Source organism: Cupressus sempervirens, chromosome 3 (assembly GCF_028749045.1).
Source record: "Cupressus sempervirens isolate cs-2001-9-10 chromosome 3, ASM2874904v1, whole genome shotgun sequence".
NCBI lineage: Eukaryota > Viridiplantae > Streptophyta > Pinopsida > Cupressales > Cupressaceae > Cupressus > Cupressus sempervirens.
In genome coordinates, this window is record NC_143120.1 from 420,469,555 (window position 1) to 420,493,939 (window position 24,385).

Sequence of the window (24,385 nt, forward strand, 5' to 3'; positions counted from 1 at the left end):
GTATGAAAGTACTTCATTCAAAGAAAGTTCTACTAGGTCTGAAATGTGTCAATATGGATTTTTGTGAAAGTTGTGTATATGGAAAACAAAAGAGAGTGAGTTTTGTGAAGACTGGGAAGGAAAATAACAGAGATAAATTAGAGCTTGTGCATACAGATGTATGGGGACTGGCTCAGGTATCTTCCCTTGGTGGCTCTCATTATTATGTTACATTTATTGATGACACAACTAGAAAAGTATGGGTTTATTTCCTTAGACAAAAATATGATGTATTTCAAACTTTTAAAAAATGGAAATGCGTGGTTGAAAATGAGACTGGTAAGAAATTCAAATGTCTCAAATCTGATAATGGTGGTGAGTATTGTAGTCATGAATTTGAAGATTATTGCTCCACTAATGGTATTTATAGACAAAAAAATGTTCCAAGGACTCCACAAGAAAATGAAGTGGCTGAACACATGAACATAACTATAATGGAGCGTGCAAGAAGCATGAGCTTGCATGATGGGTTGCCCTTATACATGTGGGAAGAGGCTATCAATACTACTATATATTTTATTAATAGAGGTCTCTCCACTCCTAAGGGTTGTGGTATTCCAGAGGAAGCATGGATTGGTAAGAAGGTGAGTTATTCATTTCTCAAAACCTTCGGTTGTGAAGCATTTGCTCACATATATTCTGAAAATAGAACCAAGCTGGAGGTTAAGTCAAAGAAATGTGTATTTGTTGGATATGACATTAATGAATTTGGTTATAGGCTTTGGATTTTGAAAATCGTAAAATTGTAAGAAGCAGGGTTGTCATATTCAATGAGAAAGTGTTGTACAAAGATCTGTTGTAGCAACATGAGAAGAAAGAAGATAATTATGTAGTGCTAGATGATACTCCAAAAGATGATATTCAAGTCATTCCTCATAATGTGCAACAACCACAACAACATATACCACACACACCTATGAATGTTAGATAGTCAACAAGGCAAATTAGACCTCCAAAAAGATTTTCTCCCTCTTTGTATTCTATTTTATTAATAGATGTTGGTGAACCTAAATGTTATGATGAAGTTGTGTAGGTGGATACTAAGATTTAGTGCGAGTTTGCAATGAAAGATGAAATGGACTCTTTGCTGAAAAACAAGACATGGGATTTATGCAAGTTACCTGCAGGTAAAAGGGCTTTACAAAATAAGTGGGCTTACAGGTTAAAAGAAAAGGATGGAGGTAAGAAAAGATTTAAAGCCAGGTTAGTTGTAAAAGAATTGCATAGAAAAAGGGCGTTGATTTTGATGAGATATTTTCTACTATTGTTAAGATGACATCTATCCGTACTATTTTAAGTATTGTGGCTACTGAAGATTTGCATTTAGAGTAGCTTGATGTTAAAACAACCTTTCTTCATGGTGATTTGGATGAAGAGATATATATGGCTTAGCCATGGGGATTTGAGGTCAAAGGTAAGGAGAAATTAGTGTGCAAATTGAAGAAAAATTTATATGACTTGAAGCAAGCACCTCGACAATCGTATTTGAAATTTGACAATTTTATGCATGAGTATGGATATTGTAGGTGTCATTCAGATCATTGTGTTTACTTTAAGAGGTTGGATGATGATAGCTACATTATTTTATGTTTATATGTTGATGATATGCTTGTAGCTGGGTCTAACATGGATTAGAGTAAGGGGCTAAAACACCAGTTAGCACATGCATTTTCTATGAAGGATTTGGGGGCAACAAAACAAATCCTTGGTATGAAGATTTGTAGAGATAGGAAGAACAAGAAATTGACACTATCTCAGGTTGATTATGTTGAGACAATGTTGCAATGTTTCTCTATCGAGAATGCTAAAGCTGTCAGCACACCTTTCCCTGGTCATTTGAAGTTGACTAAGGAGATGTGTCCTAAGACACAAGAAGAGGAGGATAAGATGTCCAAGGCACCCTATGCTTCAGCTGTAGGAAGCTTGATGTATGCTAGGGTATGTACAAGGCCAGATATTGCAAATGCAGTGGGAGTCGTTAGCAGGTATATGAGTCATCCAGGAATTGAGCATTGGAATGTAGTCAAATGGATTCCCAGATATTTGAGAGGAACATCCAATAAGTGTTTACACTTTAGGGGCTCTACTACTGACTTACAGGGCTATGTTGACTCAGATTTGGCAGGAGATATTGATACCAGAAAAAGTACTATAGGTTATGTATTTACTGTTGGTGGGGCATCCGTGAGTTGGGTTTCTAGGATACAGAAGGTTAATGCTTTATCCACAATAAAGGCAAAGTATGTTGTTGCTATAGAGGTAGCCAAGGAGATGATATGGCTTGAATTTTTCTTGGAAGAATTTGGACACCCTCAAAGGGATAATTATTTGTTTATCGATAGCGAGAGTGTAATTCATCTTGCCAAGAATTTAGCTCTGCATTCAAAGTCAAAACACATTCGGTTGCAGTACCATTTCATTTAGTTAGTTTTGGATGATGGACAGTTAAAGTTGAATAAGATACATACAAATGACAATCCAACGGATATGTTTACAAAGATAGTGACAAGGGAGAAGCTCAATTACTCTTCAACTTCGGTTGGTCTTCTCGACTTACCATGAATAAAAGAACAACACAGTCCAGGGTGGTTTGATCTAGTGGGAGCCCCATGTAGTAGCAATATTGCTACAGGATTAGTCTCTAAGTGGAAGATTGTTGTCAAGTGTGGAGTCTGATTAGTCCCCAAGTGGGAGATTGTTAATTTGTGGTGATTGATCAAGGAAGTACTGTACATACTTCATAAATTTTTTTTGGCTATGGTCGACATTGTGGCTGACGTATGGCCGACATATGGCCAACATTTTGTAATCCTAAAGTGGCATAAAATTACTTTTATAAAAGGGCTTAGGGTTAAAGATTGTTTCATTATCGGTGATGTGAAAATTGGTTCTTATGGTGGTATTGAGCTGTAAGGGATTACCGATTGTAATCAAGTTGAAATCATTGGATCATAATAATATCGGACTTGTTGTTTAGTGGATGTAGCCTAGGGATTGGGTGAACCACGTTAAATCTTGGTGTCCTGTGTTCTTTTTTGTGTGATCTATTATTTTCTGTTATTGGTTATACTTCCATGTAATTGTTATTTATGTCTATGGTTTAATCCTAATAGTAATTGACCTAGGTTACAAGATAGTAAAAAAAGATCATAATTATGACCTAGTCAAGCTGCAACTACAATAACTATCAGTTAATCTTGGAGCAATTTGGAATACGAAAAAAACTTCTTTTAATTTTGAATCATTGTTAATTTGCATTTTTTTTGTGACAATTTTATTCTTGAAAGTTGGTACAGTTGCATGGGATAGGAATAGGTAATTTACTAAATAGATAAATGTTCTTATTGAACAACTGGGAGAACATTTTGAGGCTATTATGGATAACTATTTTGATGAGTTTAAGAAAAAAATGAAGAACATGAGGATTCTAAAATCTATGGTAGATCACTATTTTGATGATATATGCTTTATGGTAGACACAAATTATACATATGCTTAGACAGTGCTACCAAGGGTTGTATGGTTAAGGCCCATGCAATATGAAATCAATATGGATGAATTCACAACATGGACAACACTATTATCTAAGGAGATTGGAAAAAATGTCGAGCCCTGCAATAATTATGAGTTAGCCAAGGTAAAAATGCTAATGCAAATAAAAGTGTCCAAAATGGACATTAAATGAAAGAAGATGATACAAGATCTTGAGGGAAAGGTAAGCGTAGGACAAATCTAGATAATTGAGGGGAAAGGAAAGGATAAATAATTTCATAGAGAAGAAAAATAAGGCAAAGAGTTAGTTGTTGTCTAGCCCAAGGAAAAACAAAAGAAAGTTGTGATTGTTGATCTTAAGGTGAAGGAGGACCTAAAGAGAAATGTGAAGAAGGCAATCAGCTCCTAAACCTGAGCTGAAGAGGAGGATAATTATCATATCCTAGGTATCTCAATCCCTGATTGCTAAGACAAAAAGAAGCCCAACAAAGAGGAAATAGGTGAAAGGAGTTGAGAAGAGCCTATCAAAGAAGCCAAACATAAAACTAGTTGTTACACTTGATGAGGAGGAGGAAGATGAAGAGGAAACTGAGTCTGATGATTTGAGAAAGCTTCAATTTGCACCCAGACTACCTCCCATGACCATTGATTAGGTATGTGAAAATATTAGAAATTTAGCCTGCATAACATGCCTTAAATAGATTAAATATGATTCTTTGAATAAACATGATCAAGAAAATATTGAAAAAGAAATAATGGATATGATGATAAAATTTAGGTATGCACCTATAGAATTAGGTGAAGGTATTCCTGAAGATTTGTATAATAAAGTAGAGGCAAAATGGAAGCGGGAATTATCCATTGAGAGACAAATAAGGGAGATAACTCTAGTCCAAATAATGTCTAATTTAGGGAAGATACATATGTCTATAATCCTAAAATATTTTGTAAAGAAACTTGTACCTAAAGAGAGAGCATACAAAATTTTCAAAAATAAAGCTGATGAAGTTGAGAAAGAGAGCATTGTAATATCTAAGAAAGCATTTGGATTGCTAGTTCCATTGACTAAAGATGAAAGAGAGGAAGAGGGCAGAGATGTTTTAGAATTACAATATGATGATGAACTTGATAAATTATAAGAAGTGAGAAAGTTGGTAGAGGGAAGTGAACATCATGATTTTGTCACTATAGAGAATGTTCCTAATTCATCACCATCGAATCAGAATATATTAATTGAGGAAGATTTGAAAGTGTTGAATCAAAACCCCAGAAACCTCTCTCCCATGCACCAATCCATTTTTGTTGAAAATAAAAGTTTACCCGTAGATTGATAGTGCAACGACTGATGGTTTTCAAGTTACATTAATTATTCTTATTGCTAATGTTAGAAAGGTTAATCTTTCCTTGGATATATATTAATTGGGATATTCCAAGGGTCCCTAAATGTAGTTTGTCCACTTGTACACATGTGGAGGACATGTCATTGTTTGTCCTTTATTCCACGTGTAAGGACAACTCTTGTTTATTTCTTTATTTAGTTTATCCTCCTTAAGAGGATTGTGACACTTTGCACACACCTATTATGAATGTGGCATTCATAGAAATGGGAGTTACAAATGCAACTCCTCTCTCATCTCTATATAAGAGATGCTCCTCCTTCTTTCTTCAACACACTCTTAGCACTTGATGTTATTGTATTGAGCTACTTTTGCTCCAACACTCTCTCTCTCTCTTCTCTAGGCATTTGCCTTCATTCATAATACTCACAAGGGGTTTTCTTTGCTTTCCCCTTATAAATCCTTGTCTCCATTGTTGAACCATCTTGGTGTATGCTCTTGGAGTTTGCTTATCTTATGGTAACATTGTTTCACACTTAACTTACTTGGATTGTTTCTCGTTCCTTGCTCAACATTATCATTTCTTACATGGTATCAGAGCTTGGTTATCTAATCCTTGTTTTAAGTTTTGTGGTGAAGGTTGCCATTCATTGGAGCACACCTTATTTGGAGACGTTATTGAGAGAAGAAGTTTGTGTTGTGATTTTAGCTCTTTTTAACAAATCTTGTGTATGCAGGTTTCATATTTTTTTTACTAACCCTCTTTGGAAGGCTTGCCGCCAAAGGGTTTTCTTGGTAAATTTCAATTTTTTTTCTTCTTGTTTTGGACGGCATGCCGCCAAAACAAAAAGTATTACATGAGTAAAGTTTTAAATAACTCTCTAATTTTTATACTCTTTTTAAACAAAAATTTTCCTACTTTTTAAAATTTTTAATATATTCTTCTATATTTATTTATTGTATGATCTTGAAAATTTAAAGCATTCAACATACATGTTTTTATAGGATTTTCAAATCAAATAACTTTGTTGTTTTATAACACACATTGGTTTTTTACATTACTTTTGTTGGGCGGACGCGCCACCCCCGCTGCGAGACAGCAGCACCTCTGCGCCGCTGCGCGACACCACTGCGAGCCAGCAGCGCCTCCGCGAGTTTGCAGCGCCGCCGCGTGACACCCTCTCGCCGTCGCGAGCCAATGGCGCCGCCGCGCACCGCCACCAGTCTGCATCGCGGCCGACGCCCTCTTCACTGCGAGTCTGCGTCGCCGCCTGCCTCCGCCGCGAGTTCGCAACGCTGTTGACGCCCTCTTCATTGCGAGCTCTGCAACTCCGCTGACGGCCTCCTCACTGTCGCACGTAATATAAAACCCGTTCCACCGCCTCCGCTGCCCCCATAACACCCGGCGAAAACATTTTGGCGCGGCCTGCGTCCAGGCCACGCGGCAATCGCCGCCTGCGCAGCCACGCTCGCATCCTTATCCAACTCCTCCGCCCATTCGCCACGCGGCAGCCACCGCCCGAGCTCCGCACCCTCTTTCTAAACCTTTTAAATTTCCCATTCTTTGCCCGCATTTTTCACTTTTTTAAATCTTATTTTATTTCTTAAAACAAAACCATTGAAAACAAATATAAATTTTAATTTTATAAATTTTAAAACAAATAAAAATTTAAATTTTATTAATTTTTTTTTTCAAATCCATAATTTAAAAAAAAAAACAAAAGATATATTCTTAATTTTATATATTTTAAAAAAAAAAAAAAAACAATTTTTTTCTTAATTAACAATTTTTTTTTTTCAATTAACTTGCTTTTCAAATTAAGGATTTTTTTTTAATAAAAAAAAAAAGAGATTTTTTTTTCTAATCATGTCAACCTTAATCCCAGAAATTAAACTTAATTATTCTACTTATCATTCTTGGAAAACTCACATCTCATTTATTTTTCGTTTTAAACACCTCTTCGAAATAGCCACTGACCCTTCTCTTGAACCCGGTTCAGCGGCTACTCAAGACGAAAAAGATACTTGGAAAGCTAAAAACGAAGAAGCTTTAGGGTTAATTGGTATTTCCATTATTCCAGATTTATATGTCTTAATTGCTCACTGTTCTAAAGCTCATGATGCATGGTCCATCTTGAAAACCAAGTATGACAGTGGCGATGAATACCGCAAAATACAGTTGCAGGATCAACTCGAAGATCTCAGGTATGCAGATTTTAAAAGTATGGATGAATTTCTCTTAAAATTTGATTCTCTTAAAAGTCAAATTATGGCTTTAGGTGTTCAATTAGAGGACATTCGTTTAATTCATCTTATTCTTAAAAAATGTCTTCCTAGACAGTTTCAACAGTTTATAACTAATATTCATGCACAACTTGCTATTCCTACTTTAACTTCTCAGTTAACTTATGTTATTTTTCAAACTTTATTAAGACAGGAAGAAGCTAAGCTAATTCAGTTTGGTACCCTCAAATCAACTGAACATGCATTTGTGTCTAGAAATTCAACTAATAATTTTTGGTCCAATAATAATAATTACAAACAATCTCATACTAATTCAAATAATTCCAACAATAAATTTCATGCCAAATATAATAATAATACCCATCATCCTAATAATACTCGTAATACTAATAATCAAAGGAACCATTCCAATTCCAAACCTCATTGTTCTTATTGTGGCAAAGATGGTCATCTTGTCAATAACTATTTTAAAAAGCAAAATGATAAAAAACCTATGAATCATAGTAACAATCATCAAACCTCCAACCATAAAAAAGGTAACTCGACTAGTTCTAATCCTCGTCATGCTTTTACTTGTAGCTTTAATCTTTGTAGACCTTTAGAATGGATTGTTGATAGTGGTGCATCACAACATGTCACTTCTCATAAAGAAATTTTTGATTCTTTACAACCTGATATTGCTAACATTCCTATTCAGTTAGCTAATAATCAGACTTGTAAAGTTGAAGGACTAGGTGGTGTTACTATTCCTAATGGTAAATTGCATGATGTTTTATATGTACCTGACTTGAAAACTAATCTGCTTTCTGTTTCACAGTTATGTCAGAACTATAAAGTTGAATTCTACAAAGATACATGTTATATCATAGATCCTCAAACTCTCAAAGTGATTGCTCATGCTAAAATGAATAATGACAATTTGCTTAAATTCCATGAATTTGCTAGTTCAGGATATTCTTTACATACTTCTATTGATTTCAATATATGGTATGAAAGACTTGGTCATTTAAATTCCGATTATATTACTTTCATGCAAAAGCATAATATGGTTGATGGCTTGCCTCACATTATTCCTTCCAAGATTGCCTGTACAGGTTGTATGAGTGGTAAGATGCATAGGGAGCCCTTTCCAAGTGGAAAATCATGGCGAGCAACTCATAAGTTGCATCTTGTCCATAGTGATCTTTTGGGCCCCATGGAGAATACCTCCATCCAAGGTTCTCGGTATGCACTTACCTTTGTTGATGATTTTTCTAGACGAACTTGGATCTATTTTTTGCATAGCAAGGATCAAGTTCTTGATATATTTATTGAATTTCAGTTATATGTTGAAAGGCAATCTGGGTATAAACTTAAAATTCTTAGAACTAATAATGGGAAGGAATATGTGAATAATGCTTTTCATTCTTATTTGAAATCATGTGGAATTAAACACGAGCTTACTATTCCTTATACACCACAACAAAATGGTGTGGCGGAAAGAAAGCATCGGACTATTGTTGAAATGGCTAGAAGCATGTTGCATGCTAAGAATCTGCATTATAAATTTTGGGCTGAAGCCATGTTTTGTGCAACTTATATTCTTAATCGGACTCCTACCAAAGCTCTCAAGGCTATCACTCCAGAAGAGGCTTGGTCTGGTAGGAAACCAAATTTACATCATTTACGGATATTTGGTTCTATTGCTTATGTTCATACGCCTAAACAGAAAAGGCATAAATTAGATGCTAAGTCATCTCCTTATATGTTTGTTGGGTATGATGAAAACACTAAGGGTTATCGTGTTTATGATTCCACTACTAACAAAGTTCAAGTTGCTAGAGATGTTTGTATTGCAGAAAATGGAGTTCATGATTTCTCTACTACACAGGATGAAGAATTCAGTGGCACTAAAATTGTGCTGGTGGAGGACCAACCTCCTTCTCTTAACCCTACTCTTTCTCTTAATCCTTCAAATCAAGTACCACTGATTATTTCTGCTCCTACATCTCATGATACTCAAGTAGATACTAATGATACTTTTATTACTAATGATTCTTCCTCTAGTGATAATTCCATTACAACTAAACGTAAACCTAAATGGGCTCAAAACCTAATCAATGAAGCTGATGATTATATTTCTAGATCCGGTGGAATTAAACATAGAAGGATTAATTATTGTAATTATGCTTTGATGACTACTATTATGAATTCTAACGATCCTAAGTCTTTTGATCAAGCTAACTCTCAACCTCATTGGCAGAAAGCCATGCAAGAGGAATATGATTCTTTACTTGCTAATCAAACTTGGGACTTAGTCAAATTACCTCATGGAAAGAATATAGTTTCATGTAAATGGTTATACAAAACAAAATTGAATACTAATAATGAAATTAGTAAATTCAAGGCTAGACTAGTTGCTAGAGGTTTTTCACAAATTGAAGGATTAGACTATAATGAAACTTTTGCTCCTGTTGCTAAGATGCCTACTATCAAATTAGTTCTTGCTTTAGCATCTAAAATGAATTGGCCCATTCATCAAATGGATGTTAAAAGTGCCTTCTTAAATGGTGATTTACATGAAGAAATCTATATGGCTCAACCTCCTAGATTTGTTAAGAAAGGCAGTGAAAATCTGGTTTGCAAATTGAACAAATCTATTTATGGTCTTAAACAATCACCTAGAGAATGGTATTCTAAAATTAATTCTTTCTTTGTTTCTCAAGGTTTTACTAGAAGTAAGAATGATCCTAATTTGTATATTAAACATACTAACGATGATATTATCATTGTTATTGTTTATGTAGATGATCTAATACCCACTTCTAGTTCAAATGTTTTGATTTCTGATATTAAATTCCAACTTAAACAGAAATTTCAAATGATAGACTTAGGTATCTTACATTATTTCTTAGGTATGCAAATTTTTCAAACTCCTAAAGGTATCTTTGTTTCTCAAAGCAAGTATGCTTATGATCTTTTAGAAAAATTTAAGATGAATGACTCTAACCATGTTTCAATTCCATGTGAATTAGGAACTAAATTAATGCATGATATGAATACTCCTTTTGTTGATGAAACTTTGTATAGACAGTTGGTAGGAAGTTTAAATTATTTAACTCTTACTAGACCTGATATTGCTTATAGTGTTGGTTTAGTTTCTCGATTTATGTCTAAACCTCAACAAACTCATTTTAAAGTTGCTAAACGCATCTTACGGTACATTAAAGGAACTATTAATATGGGATTATTTTATGATGCAAATTCTGAATTTATTTTACATGGCTATACTGATTCCGATCTAGGTGGAGATCCCAATGATGGGAAATCCACTTGTGGTTATTTTTTCTTTGTTGGTTCAGGTCCAATTTCTTGGAAAAGCAAAAAAGAACACTCTATTTCCCTATGCTCAACTAAAGCTGAATACAAAGGTTGTACCAATGCCGCTAAGGAAGCTTTGTGGATTCGAAGACTTCTTGACGATTTGGGTCTACCTCAATAATCGCCTACACCTATACATTGTGACAATCAAAGTGTTATTGCCTTGGCAAAGAATCCAGTTTATCATGCACGCACCAAACATATTTCACTTCAACATCACTTCATTCAAGAACAAGTTGAAGACAATCAAATTATTCTTCTTTATTGTAAAGGAGAAGATCAAGTGGCTGATATTTTAACCAAACTACTTTCTAAAGAGAGATTTCAGTTCCATTGTACAAATTTGGGTTTACAACCCATTGATGTAAACTCCCCAAGTAAAGATTAAGGGGGGGTGTTAGAAAGGTTAATCTTTCCTTGGATATATATTAATTGGGATATTCCAAGGGTCCCTAAATGTAGTTTGTCCACTTGTACACATGTGGAGGACATGTCATTGTTTGTCCTTTATTCCACATGTAAGGACAACTCTTGTTTATTTCTTTATTTAGTTTATCCTCCTTAAGAGGATTGTGACACTTTGCACACACCTATTATGAATGTGGCATTCATAGAAATGGGAGTTACAAATGCAACTCCTCTCTCATCTCTATATAAGAGATGCTCCTCCTTCTTTCTTCAACACACTCTTAGCACTTGATGTTATTGTATTGAGCTACTTTTTCTCCAACACTCTCTCTCTCTCTTCTCTAGGCATTTGCCTTCATTCATAATACTCACAAGGGGTTTTCTTTGCTTTCCCCTTATAAATCCTTGTCTCCATTGTTGAACCATCTTGGTGTATGCTCTTGGAGTTTGCTTATCTTATGGTAACATTGTTTCACACTTAACTTACTTGGATTGTTTCTCGTTCCTTGCTCAACATTATCATTTCTTACATGGTATCAGAGCTTGGTTATCTAATCCTTGTTTTAAGTTTTGTGGTGAAGGTTGCCATTCATTGGAGCACACCTTATTTGGAGACGTTATTGAGAGAAGAAGTTTGTGTTGTGATTTTAGCTCTTTTTAACAAATCTTGTGTATGCAGGTTTCATATTTTTTTTACTAACCCTCTTTGGAAGGCTTGCCGCTAAAGGGTTTTCTTGTAAAGTTTCATATTTTTTTTACTAACCCTCTTTGGAAGGCTTGCCGCCAAAGGGTTTTCTTGGTAAATTTTAATTTTTTTTCTTCTTGTTTTGGACGGCATGCCGCCAAAACAAAAAGTATTACATGAGTAAAGTTTTAAATAACTCTCTAATTTTTATACTCTTTTTAAACAAAAATTTTCCTACTCTTTAAATTTTTTAATATATTCTTCTATATTTATTTATTGTATGATCTTGAAAATTTAAAGCATACAACATACATATTTTTATAGGATTTTCAAATCAAATAACTTTGTTGTTTTATAACACACATTCATTTTTTAAATTACTTTTGTTGGGCAGACGCGCCACCCGCGTGCCACCCCTGCGCCGCCGCGCGACACCACTGCGAGCCAACAGCGCCTCCGCGCCGCCGCGTGACACCGCTGCGAGCCAGCAGCGCCGTCGCACGACACCACCGTGAGTCTGCAGCGCCGCCGCGCCGCCGTGCGACACCCTCTCACCGTCGCAAGCCAGTGGCGCCGCCGCGCACCGCCACCAGTCTGCACCGCGGCCGACGCCCTCTTCACTGCGAGTTTGCATCGCTGCCTGCCTCTGCCGCGAGTTTGCAATGCCGCCGACGCCCTCTTCACTGCGAGCTCTGCAACTCCGCCGATGCCCTCCTCACTTCCGCACGCAATATAAAACCCGTTCCACCGCTTCTGCCGCCCCCATAACACCCGGCAAAAACATTTTGGTGCGGCCTGTGTCCAGGCTACGCGGCAACCGCCGCCTGCGCAGCCACGCCCGCATCCTTATCCAACTCCTCCGCCCATTCGCCATGCGGCAGCCACTGCCCGAGCTTCGCTCCCTCTTTCTAAACCTTTTAAATTTCCCATTCTTTGCTCACTTTTTTCACTTTTTTAAATCTTATTTTATTTCTTAAAACAAAACCATTGAAAACAAATATAAATTTTAATTTTATAAATTTTAAAACAAATAAAAATTTAAATTTTATTAATTTTTTTTTCAAATCCATAATTCAAAAAAAAAAAACAAAAGATATATTCTTAATTTTATATATATTAAAAAAAAAAAAAAAAACAATTTTTTTTTTTCAATTAACTTGCTTTTCAAATTAAGGATTTTTTTTTAAAGAGTTTTTTGTTGATGCTTTTGATAGCCATGATGTAAATGAGAAACATCCAATTTTGGATCAATTAGTATATATAGTTTAAAAAGTACACAATGATGGTATAAAGACCAATGATAAAATGATGAGATGGTCTAAGAAGAGGTTTGAACACAAAGTTTTGGAGAAATTCTCAACAAAACCTGGAATCAAGAAGGTTGAGCTTTCTAACCTTATGAATATTTTGGAAGCAATTTTGACAGTCATCCATTATTTGTATATGAAACTTTGTGATGTTGATTACTTCACTATGAGAATCAACACTCCATTGATTAAATCCAAAAAAAATTGAAGGCTTGCACTATTTCATTGAGAAAGAACACAATTTCAAGCTCACATTCATATAATAAATTGACTTTTGATCAAGGAAGATTAGTTGAATTGATGGCTAAAGATAGTAGCATTAGAAATAAATTAATTTCAATACAACTTAGGTTGGTACTTATTTCCCAAGTTTGAGTTCATTTCTTTTTGCTTTAGGGTTTGAGTCAAATCAAGTGTTAATGTCTCAAATCTAAGTTTAGATTTCCCACAGGATGGCCTTTCTTCTCATCATTCCTTTGAGCTAAGCCTAATTCAAGAAGTCATATGAGCAATACACTGGTTTATGGCTAGGTGATTAAGTTTTGGAGGGTTTGGTATGTGTTTTCCTGATGAGAAGAAGGTCTAGATATTCTACTGATTCATCTATCTTTGTCTCTAATCATGTCAAAGATGAAGATTCATGCTATGTTGCAGTTTCCATGGAAGACATTGCAAATGATCAAGATCAAGATATAGAGAAAATAATTTATGTTGGTAAAAATGGTCAAAACCTTCAAAATCAAAGATTAGTGAATGTGCATCATTGATTCAGTAAATGAACAGTTCAGATGTGATCATGATAAGCTACATAGATTAGTAAAAAGTCAAATTGATGAAAGAATGTATGCCATTGGTTAGTTAAAAGTTAAATTCTTACCTGTCATTTGGGTCTCATACTTCGCATGATCACAAACATAATAACATAAGGGTCTTTCAAGTTTCATATCGATTGTCAGATTTTTGTTTATCTATGGTTGGTGTTTCCCCAGTTTTCAAAGATGCCTGAAGTTTAGCTAATGTAGGAAAATGTGAATGTGACACGTGGAATAGACTAGCCCACTTTGTGGAAACATGTTCATCACATCATTATAGCTTTGAAATTCCATTTAATTTTAATGTTGCCAAGGTGCGAAAATTATTTGACAGTTAAGAAAATAGGCTTTCACACCGTCACATGGTTAAATCATTAGAAGATATGATGAGTTATGAAATTACAAAAGAGACCTAAAGGTTAGTGCTAAACAATCATTGCATGATCACAACATTAAGTGCCAGATTAATATGAATATTCTTAAAAGTATGAAACAAGTGAATCACTTGACTGCAAGCCTTGCAAAATTGTGAGATGCTAGAGGTCACATGTTAATTGCATGGTCGCAATGGGTATAAGTAGTGATAGAGTGAAGATGAAGGAAATGTACACTCGCATAGGGTTAAGAATAACCTTGAGTTAATGTTGTAAAGCCACAAACACCAATAAATTGTATCATCACATCAAATGAAGACGTCGTAGGAATTGAAGTTGCAAAGTAATGACGTAGTTAATCATTTGAACCATTAATACCTCATGGTTAAAAGAAATGTCAAGGTTTGAAACTATGGTGAAGATGTGACATATAAAAAGGAAAATAATTTAATTGTCAGATTTGAAGGAATTGACGATGCTTGCTTGCCCGCTTTCCAAAGTTGCATGAAAGATAACTAAAGTGGGGAAATGAAGAAAATGAAGAGTTTAACTAGGTTTTTTGAAGCCACATGAAGATGAATAGTTTCTAGGTGTTCTTAGAGGTGCCATGGAATTAGGACATTGCCAAAAATGACATCACATGTCTATACCATGTTAAAGATTAGATATTTTTCATGTATTATTCATATTTTCTTTCTATTTTGTGATTGTTTCTCTACCAAAATTGAGGGATGACAGAAAACTATAAATGTAATTTCTTTTTACAATACTTAGGTCAGAAAACTTGATGGTGAATTGGTCTACAATTCCATTTACCATATTTTTTTGTCATGTTTTTTGGCCCATGCATAGATTAGTTCTGCATTAAGAGTTGAAAGACAATCAAACAACCATGTATGATTAAGACGTGATTGCATTGATAAGAAAAGAAAAAAGGCTTAAGGGTATGGATGCTTCAAGGGTGAACAAGCTATCAGAGTTGAAGTGTGTGAAAGCCAAGCAGAATAGAGGATTGAAATAGAGATTTTTAATCTACAAGTGTGTTGTAAGTTGTTATTAGATCAAGTCTTACTGTTACTTTCTAATCATTGTATCTTTCTAGGGTAAATCATTTGGATTAAGGTTGACCTTGGATAACTGATTCACCCCTCTCTTAGTTATTCTAAAGAATTCCAACAATTGATATCAAAGCCAACTACTTAAGAGGACTAGTTTGAAGGTACTAGAAGCAAAAAGATCAAGTTGTCAAAAAGAGAAGTATCCCAGGTAATATAGATAACTTTCTTGCATGGAAAAGTTTGATGAAGCTACACCTAAGAGGTCTTGGAGATCATGCACAATCTACCATAGTTGTTGAGCATGCTAATCCTACTAGAGCTCTAACTGCTAAAGATCTTAAAAAGAAGAAAGAACACAACTAGGCAATGTTGGAGGTTGCCTCTTCCCTAAGCTCTATCAAGCTTGATGATATAAAAGGTTGTGACAATGAAAATAAAATATGAGATGCTCCACACATTATCTATGGAGGTGACAAGAATGTTATAAGAGCCAAAGCTAAAAGTCTCAGAGGTAAGTTTGATGATATGAGAATGAAAGAAGGTGAGACTATTTCTCAATATTTCTCTAGGACAAAAGGTTTTGTTAATGCAATAAGAGGAGCTATTGGTACAATAGATGATGATATTATACTAAGAAAAGTTTTGAGAACACTTCTTCCATCTATGCTATTAGAGTTTCTGCAATATAAGAACTAAAATGTATGCTGTGGAATAATTTGACTCTTGAAGGTCTAGTAGGTAGGCTCACTACTTTTGAGCTATCTAATTTTGATAATTACAAACTTGTTGATGTTGAATCTACTTTCAAAGCTAAGCTGACATTGAAGGAACCTACTGAGAAGAAGAAGAAAAAGAAAAAATATGTGTCCAGTGACAATGATACATATGAGGAAGATGTAGATCAACTTGAAGCACTACTAGCAAGGAGATTTCATAAAGGTAAAGGAAAGTTCAAAGGTAAGTCACCCATCATATGTTTCAATTGAAATGAGGTTGGTTATATTGCCGCTAGATGTCCAAAGAAGAAGAATTATAGAGGTGGTGACAAGCAGAAAAGTAGAAGAGATGAAGATAGAAAAGATTACAAAGACAAAGGCAAGAAGTCTTGCTACATTGATAAAGAGGTAACAAAAGATGGATATGATAATCATTATGATGAAGTAGTGTATGTTGCAATGAAGGATGAATCTAATGAAGATGAGGCAACTGTATTAGTATCTTGTGTGAACAAGAATGATAGATGGATCATTAACAGTGGGTGTTCACATCACATGATTGGAGATAAAAGTAAGTTCATTACCTTGAATTATTATGATGGAAATAGTGTAAGGTTTGGTAATGATGTACCATGTCTGATAAAAGGAAAAGTTCTATCAAACTCACAGAAAAGATTTTATGTGATAATGCTTACTGTGTTGAAGGATTTAACTATAACATGTTGAGTGTGTCACAACTAAATAATTTAGGATGTAAGGTTGAGTTTGAAAACAAGATTGCTAAGATATATGATACTAATGGAAAATTGATTGGAAAAGGTGATCAAACTAGAGGTAATCTATTATACCTTGATATAGAGGATGCTACTTTTTTAATTGTAGAATTTGATGATATGTGGCTATGGCACAAGAGGATATGTCATGTAGATTTTGATAACTTGGTTAGTAACACTAACATGAAAAGAGTCAGAGGTTTACCTAAGTTAAAGAAGCCTGGCAATATAATTTGCAAACAATGTCAGTTAGGCAAAATGAAAAAGTCAAGTTTTAAGAGTAAGACTCATACCTCTAAAGGAATATTAGAGAATGTTCATATTGACTTGTGTGAGACCAATTGAAGTGAAAAGATATAAAGGATATAAGTACATTATACTACTTGTTGATGATTATTTTAGAGTGACGACTGTTATGAATCTAAAAGAAATCTAATAATTTCCAAATTTTTAAGTGGTACTTAACAAGAGTTGAGAAAGAAATAGGTAAAAGTCTAAAATGTTTGAGATCTAACAGAGGAGGATAATTTACATCAAATGAGTTTGAGATGTTTTGTAATGATAGAGGAATTAAAAGACATACATCTACTCCTAGTACCCCACCACAAAATGGAATTTCTGAAAGGAGGAACAAATTTGTAATGGATTGTGCTAGGAAACTCATGATGGAGAAAAATATTTTTTTGAAATACTGGAGAGAAGTTGTAAGTACAACTATCTATACCTTGAACCATGTACACGTCAAGAAAGGTACTCATTCAACACCTTTTAAACTATGGAATGGATGCTCACCCAATGTAAAATATTTTAAGGTATTTGGAAGCAAGTGTTATATTCTCAAAGATTTCAAGAATGGTAAACTAGATACAAAAGTGAACAAGGTATATTTCTTGGTTATTCAACAAGAAGTAAAGCTTATAAGTGTTTAAATACTAACACTAAAAAAGTTGTGGAAAGTGCAAATGTGAAATTTGATGAATATATAGAAGTATATGAAGCTGAAACTACGAAGGAACTAGAAGAATACAAATCATTTGTATACTTTTATGAAGGTATGCCTACTGATGAAGATGTTGTAAATCAAGTTGCAAACCAAAAGCAAGTTTTAGTGACTATTGAGTCACATACTATAAATGTCGAGTTGTATTCAGGAACCATGCTACATTCAAGTGCCAAGTTACAAAATGAAGTGGAGGTACATTCTAATTTTGAGATTACTATACATGAAAGAGATGCTGAACTACCTAATAGAGAGGTACATAGTGATTCAAAAGTTGAGAGACCAAATGTAGAAGCCATAGCTAAACCAAGATTATCTAAGTATGTCAAGAGACATCACCCTTCTACACAAATCATTGAAGATAAAGATGGTAGACCAATGAAAAGGAGTAGGTTGAGAAATGATACATGTTTGTTGAGCATGCAAGAACCCAAAATAGTGAAATATGCCTTAGAAGATGTGGGTTGGAGTAAAGCCATGGAAGAAGAGAGTGAACAAATTGAGAAAAATAAGACATGGTCTCTGATTCCTAGACCAGAAGACAAAAATGTGATTGGTACCAAGTGGGTATATAGAAAAAAGTTAGGTGAGAATGGTAAAGTCACAAGGAACAAGGCAAGATTATTTTGTAAAGGATATGCACATGAAGAAGGGATTGATTATGGAGAAACATTTGCCCCTATTGCAAGATTGGAAGGATTAAGAACTCTACTTGCTTACTCTGCATACAAAGGTTTCAAATTTTATCAAATGGATGTTAAGTCTACATTTTTGAATGGTATATTAGAGGAAGAGGTTTATATAGAACAACTAGAAGAATTTGTTGATGCTGACAAAAAAAAACATGGTATGTAGACTACACAAAGCTCTATATGGTTTGAAGCAAGCACTAAGAGCATGGTATGAAAGGCTTCATAATTATCTTGTGAAGATTAGATTTGAAAGGACTAATGATAACAATAATCTATACTTGAAGATAGCGAAAAGAAAAGGTATTTTTTTATCTAAAATTTTTGTTGATGATATCATATTTGGAGGTCAAGATACTTTATGTAATGCTTTTGCAAATGAAGCAAAGAAAGAATTTGAGATGTCTATGTTTGAAGAGATCAAGTTCTTTGTGGGTTTGCAAGTACATCAGATGAAATATGTTATATACAACACTTAGTCAAAATATGTAAAGAAATAATAATAATTTTTAGATTGGAGGATTCCAAGCTAGTAAGTACACCTATGGTGATAGGGCATAAATTTTCAAAGAATAATGATTCAGCTGAGGTGAATCAAACATTATACAGGTCTATGATTGGAAAATTACAATATGTAGTATACAGTAAAACTAATATTGCATTATCTATAGGGATAGTTGCAAGACTCCCTACTAATCCTAGGGAGAATCATTTGATGGCCATTAAGAGAATAATGAGATATCTAAAAGGAATATAAGACTATGGTCTATACTACAAGAAAAATGAGAAATTTGAATTGAGAGCCTACACTAATGCTGATTGGGATAGAAATATTGATGATAGAAAGAGTACCCGTGGAGGAACATTTTTCTTAGGAAAAAGGTTGGTTACATGGACTAGCAAGAAACAAAACTACATTTCTCAATGTACTGCTATAGTAAATTGTACAAACATTATATGGATCAAACAACTACTCAAAGGTACGAAGGAGGGAATCACCAAACCTGTGATACTTTATTGTGATAATACAAGTGCTATAAATATATCAAAGAATCTTGTGATGCATACAAAGACTAAGCACATTGCAATCAAGTATCATTACTTGAGAGAATTAGTTCAAGATAAAGAGGTGAAGATGGAATATATTAACACAAAAGAGAAAATAGCTGATATCTTCACAAAAGAATTACCTAAGGATGCTCATGAGTATTTAAGAGGTAAACTAGGGGTGATACCCCTATCAAAGGCTATCTAAGAAGCATGAGGAGTGCCCTGCATCAAACAAGTTGATTGGCATATGTTACACATTGATGCAGTGGATCTTACTTTAGGAACTGCCTAAAGTAATCAAAGAGATGGAGCTACAAATCAGTCACAAGAAAGGTGTATGAGGGAGAAACTAAAAATATTCATATCTACATATAAAGATGACACATCTTTGGCATTGTTGTCAAAGAGGGAGAATGTCTACTGAGTTCAGGGATGAGAAAAAGACATAAAGATGGAGAAATCCATATGAAACTACTCAAAGTGAGAAAGTGTACCTGCTGATTACATCTACCTAGTAAGAGGGAGATAATATCGAGGGAGATATAAGAAGTACTCAAGAGGGAGTCATAAGGATGAATTGATTGATTGGCTATTGATTAGAACAAAATTTTGTAACCTATTCAGAAGATGAAAGTTGCTGACAGAGGGAGAGATTTTAATACTTCAAGGAATTATTATTTTTTAGTATTTTCTTAGTCTTACTGATTAAGTATTGTCAGTTTGGTTTTCCATCAATGTCAAAGAGGGAGATTGTTGAAAATAGATTGATACAAGTATGATAAATGTGTTTCAATCATTGTTTTTTCACTGATGTCAAATCTGCCTTGTTGCTAGTAAGCCAATTACTTATATGATTTAAGTACTATCATTTATTTGATTAATGAAGATGATTTGTTCAAATGAGGTAACAATAGCACCTAGAGGAAAGGTTGAGTTATGACATGGAAAAGGAGTACAAGGATCCATTAAGACAATGATATTATAGTGCATTGATAGTCTACTTAAGATTGCAAAGGTGGTTACACTAATTAAGTTCAAAAGAACAAGTTAAATGAAGTTTTTATGCCAAGCTTAACAATCTGCATAGTAGGTTCTGAGAAAAGTTAGTGCAAGTGAAGCAAAAAATTAGTTGGAGTCAACCAAAGTCAATTCCAATGTAAGTCGAGTAAAGTTTAGTTGATGTCGAGCACTAGTAAACTTTAGTTTGTGCCGAGTGATTTGATAGAGGATGTCAAGCAATACTTTCGAGCATCAAAAGCTATTTAATGTTGAGTGTTAGTTTTATGAGAAAGATCAATAATTTGATGAATTTGAGCCAACAAGTTTAATTTCTTCGATTGTGTGAACCATGTGGAAGATAAGATTGATGAGCTAGTGGCATATAATTTATGGTGAACCATTTCAAAGAGGATTGAAGGAGAAGTTTCTAGAAGGGAATGAAATGAAATTAGGGGTAGATTCATTGAATTCTACCTAATATGACCTAACCCTAAAATGGACAATGGAGGATGAACGATAAAAGATCTTAATTCTCTATTTATAGACATGGTTGGTCAGAAGCAAAGGTTTTCATGTGTGAGAACCTAAGGAAGACAAGGAGTCTAGGGTATTGCTTTATTCAATGACATAAGTGAAGAGACTGCATTGGCAAATAAAGAAAAAAGGCTTAAGGGTATGGATGCTTGAAGGGTGAACAAGCTATTAGAGCTAAAGTGTGTGAAAGCCAAGTAGAATGGAGGACTAAAATAGAGATTTGTAATCTACAAGTGTGTTGTAAGTTGTTATCAGATCAAGCCTTACTATTGCTTTCTAATCATTGTATCATTTAGGATAAATCCTTTAGATTAAGGTTGACCTTAGATAGCTGATTCATCCCCCCTCTTAGTTATTATAAAGAATTCCAATGGACAGTGGCATAGTAACTTCATCTTCACAAAAGGAGCGCAAAGGTAAATCAACTAATTCTTTTGATATCATACAATATTATGAAGAGGTAAGAATCCAAATATCTCCATTAGCTTACCTAAAGTCTAATCTTGATCAATTGAGAAGATTAGCTAAGTATTGTAATAGTAAAGATGTAGGTCATGTTATTATTAATGCCAATGTTGATCACTACAATAAAACTAGCACTAGGGGAACTTCTTTCACTGATGAAGATTTTGCACTCCCTAAGTTGTTTACAGAAGAAGAATCTCTTATCTTAGCCACATGCCCAAATGAAAAACCAGATCCCTTCTACATTTCCTTATTCATCACTGGAAATAGATTGAGTAATTGTATCATAGATTCAGGAGCCTCTGATAATGTAATGCCTTCTTCTATAGAAAAAGATTTAGGACTTCCACTAACTAAAACTTTTGGTAGATGCTATTTAATGGATGCAAAGCAAGTGCCCTTGCTTGGATAGATTAAAGGTGCTCAAGTTTCCCTTGCTGCCTATCCTTCCAAAAGGCTAAAACTTACTATTCTAGTGGTAGATATACCTGTAAGCTATGGAATGCTTCTAAGTAGAAGTTTCTACAAAGACATAGGGGGAGAGATAAAACTAGATTGGTCTTGTGCCACTATCCAAGTTGGAGATAAAAAGATGAAGCTAGAAATCAAAGAAAAGGTAAATTTTATTGTCTTGAAATCAGATGATCCTAGGTCTCAGATGTTATATCATGAAATGTAGTTTGGTAGTTATATGCTTTTCTCTGACACCCCTAATATTTTAGAAGAATCAAAGCAAAATAAAGATGATCAGTTGTGGACTCTTGAATTTAATGGAAGTTGTGCTAATGTTGGTTCAAGTGCAGGGGTAGTGTTGACATCACCCAGTGGGGAAATGACTTATTTATCATATAAGTTAGATTTCAAAAATACTAATAATATTTTAGAGTATGAAGCTCTTCTCCTTGGTATCATTGTAGCAAAAAAAAAATGGAGTTAAGATACTTAAAGCTTAGGGAGATGCAGAGTTGGTGGTAAGACAAGTAAAAAATCAATATACAATAAAGAAATCAAGATTAAGAAGCTACCATAATAAGGTGTGTGATGAAATTGAGAATTTGGATGCTTTCTCAATTATATTAGTACTCATAGAATTCAATTAAAGAGCTAATTCTTTGGTAGTTTCTGCAGCTTTACTTCTTCCACATCCTAATTTCAAAGATCAAGTTTATAAAGTAGAAGTTCTATTCAAGCGTAATGTCCTTGATAATGAAGATTCATGGTAGGTGTTTGAAGATGATAAACACAAAATATAATTCATTTAAGAGGAAGATCCTTTTGAAGGCTTGTATTTTGAAGGAAGCACTAATGCAAATGTTGATGATAAAGTGACAGGTGATAAAAAGAAAACAGAGCCTAATATGATTCAATTGAAAGGTAACAAGATTCCACCCCATCTAATCTCTTTAGAATTTTTTTTTGATAGGAATGATGCATACATAAAAAGGGAAAGAGGTAAGAAAGGAAAAACTTGTAGTAAATATGATGGAATCAATATAGGGACAAAAGTCAACCCAAAGATGATAAACATAGGAAAGTGTTGCACATCAGAGGAGAGGGTAGAGATTAGGAAATTACTTATTGAATTTCAATATATATTTTCTTGGAGTTATGAAGACCTAAATAATTTCATGGGTGGAAATTTCAAACATGAAAATCCCTCTTAAACTAGAAGTAACACCATTTAGGTAGAAAAAAAAGAAACTATAACCCTATAGTTGAAGGAACAATCTTTAAGGAGATTGACAAAAAGTTGTAGGCTAGGATTTTATATCCTATTCATCATTCTACTTGGGTTGCTAATATTGTGCTAGTGAGGAAGAAGAATAAAGAGATAAGAATTTGTGTAGACTTTAGAAATCTAAATCAAGCCTCACTCAAAGATAATTTTGCTCTCCCTAATATGGATAATCTCTTGCAAACTGTTGTAGGATCATAACTGATGTCCATGTTAGATGGTTTTTCAAGATATAATCAAATTTAAGTAAATGAAGAATATTAGTTGAAAACTATATTTACCATGCCATGGGGTACTTTTTCCTAAAATAGAATTCTTTTCGGCCTAATTAATGTAGGTGCAACCTTTTAGTGTCATTTGAATTTGGCCTTTGGTGATTTGAAAGATAAAATAATTGTAATATACCTTGATGATTTGATATTATTTTCTAAGAAGAGAAAAGAGCATATCAAAGATCTAGAAAAAGTGTTACAAAGATGTAGAGATCATGGTGTCTCACTAAATCTAAAGGATTTAGTATTTTGTGTGATAGAAGGCAAGCTACTTGGTCATATTGTATCCCAAGAAGGAGTGAAGATTGATCTAGATAGAGTCAAAGCTATCCAACAATTAAGTATGTTACTAAGTAAAACTAGAGTGAATTCCTTCTTTGGCCAGGTAAATTTCTTGAGGAGATTTGTTCTTGACTTCTCTGAAATAGTTAAATGTATAGTTGATATGATAAAAGGCAATAAAAATTTCAAATGGAGTGATGTTGGGAAAAAGGCTTTTGAAGATATCAATGATGTCATTGCCAAAGCCCCTGTGCTTGTCCATCCTGACTACACTAAAGAATTCATCATTTACTATTATGCCTTAGAACATACTATGTAAGCTATATTGATGCAAGAGAAGAAAGAAAGATTACAATCTCCAATTGCTTTCATGAGTATACCATTGAAGAATAAATAATTGAGATGCTCACAAATGGAAAAACATGCATATGCAGTTGTGAGAGCCCTTAAAATTTTTAGGTTTTATGTGCTACATTCCCATTCAGTGATATATGTGTCAGATCCTACAGTAAAAAGTATTTTGATGCAACAAGAGGCTGGTTGTAATAATAGAGGAGTTTGGATAGAAAAAGTCCAAGAACATCATATAGAAATTAAGCCAACTAAACTTGTAAGAGGTAATGCACTATGTAAAGCCTTAGCAAAAGATCAATAATTCAAAGAAGAAGAAACTTCAAAAGTTCTTATGGTAAGTCTTCAGGATCCTTAGTTCTCTAACATTGCTTATTTTTTGACATATGGTGAATGCCCTGAT